This window comes from Lissotriton vulgaris, unplaced genomic scaffold (genome assembly GCF_964263255.1).
Source record: "Lissotriton vulgaris unplaced genomic scaffold, aLisVul1.2 SCAFFOLD_894, whole genome shotgun sequence".
NCBI lineage: Eukaryota > Metazoa > Chordata > Amphibia > Caudata > Salamandridae > Lissotriton > Lissotriton vulgaris.
The window spans coordinates 477,514-479,302 of NW_028247876.1; positions in this window are offsets into that span (position 1 = coordinate 477,514).

Consider the following 1,789-nt stretch of genomic DNA (forward strand, 5'->3'; position numbering starts at 1 on the left):
GTCACTAACTGGTGTTAGCGACAGCTTGGTAATAGGGAGATAATTTTATCTCAGCTTTCATGGCTTTTAAAGCCAAAAAAGCGGAGATAAACCCCCTTGATAATATGCCCCACGATTCCTTGGGGGTTTCAGCTGACAGGGCTTGGTATTGTGTTACATGGTAATTTTTCCAGGAAACGTCAGAGGGTCGATGCAGGGGTTCTAGAAGAGGTGATAAACCATTTAAGCCTCATGAACAAGCGCATGGTCTTTTAAAGATTTGTGAAGTACTCGGGGCGGCGGTGTGTGTGTGCCCTCTTTCAGGAGCGGGCGGGGGGGCACTGCCAGCAACTTGCCAGGTCAGGTAGTGTTCAACACGTGCATCATCCTTTCTCTGCCTGCTATTGCGCTCCATGCTTCGGAAAGGTAAGAAAAAGAACGTGCATTTGAGTTTGAAATGTCCGATCCTGCAGCAGCACACTTCCAAAGCCCACACATGACAATAACCCGATTCAAGGCCCCATTCACCCGTTTTTAAAAAAATAGATAACACTCCAACAAAGTAAGATTATAAAACTTTATTAACTATTAACTATAACGAACGGAACAAAAACTAAAAACATTTAAACATTTTTCAACACAAAAAGCAACAATGGTTAGAAGCTGTCTTTTGTGCGAATAGTCCCAAGGCAGCACAACGTGCAGAGTTCTGGACGGCACCCAGGTGATGTCGCCTGGGTGCCGCACTGGTTTTGGGATCCTACAATGCAGCACAGAAAAACAGCGTGGGGCGTCCCGGGTGGTGCGGGGGGAGGCCTCGTCAGTAGCGGTCTGTTGTGCGAATAGTCCCAAGGCAGCAGAACGCGTTGAGATGTTGATGGGACTGTGTCCAGTGTCACATGGCTGACACAACATGTACGACAGGCACCCAGGTGATGTCCAGTAAACTGCCGCACTGGTTTTGGTATCCTACAATGCTGCTCCGAAAATTGGCGTGCGGCGGCCCGGGGGTGGGGGAGGCGGCGTGAACGGGCCTCCCCAGGTGGCGGCCATCTAGCTGAGTTGCGCCCGCTCTTGCGGCTACAGCGTCTCGCTCACCATGTTGTTGAGTTGCTCCCACTCTTGCAGTGCAGCGATAGGCGGCTGCCACATGGCTCTTAAAATGGCGGACGGCTCCTCGGTTTTGGGCCTGGTCCACTGAAATGGCCCTGGGACACCTTGGAACTCGGACGCTTGCCTGCTAGGGCTTGGGCTCCATTCTCGAAAAGCGTCCCCTCAGCCGTGAAGACTCTACAAAAGTCTTGGGGGCCCCCGACTCCCGCAGGCTTCCGGTGGGGAGCGGCTGCCATGATTGCTCGCGGAATGACCACGACGGAGCCACGAGATGGTGGTGCTCTCATGCTGACGCCAGCTTCAGTCTGAATGATCCAGAAACAAGGTGGGGCTTTCATCGTTTGGGAAAAAAAAATGTTCTAAACCAATGAAAAGTGTTATTTTTAGGTCATATGACCAAGCCTTCCATCTTTAGGAAACCAAAAGTAAAATGAACCAATGAAAAGTTTTATAAACAAGTCACATGACCTGTTATGCGGCATAGGGCTACAAAAAGCGTAGAAAATCCGTTGGCACGTGAGGCGGCGTCAGTAGCGGACCGATATGCGAATAGGCCGAAGGCAGCACAACGCGCCGAGATCCGGATGGCACCGAGGTGGTGTCCAGCAAATTGCCGCACTGGTGTGGCCATCCTACAATGCTGCGCCGAAAGACGGCGTGTCCAGCTGAGTTGCGGTCACTGTTGCGGTACAGTGAC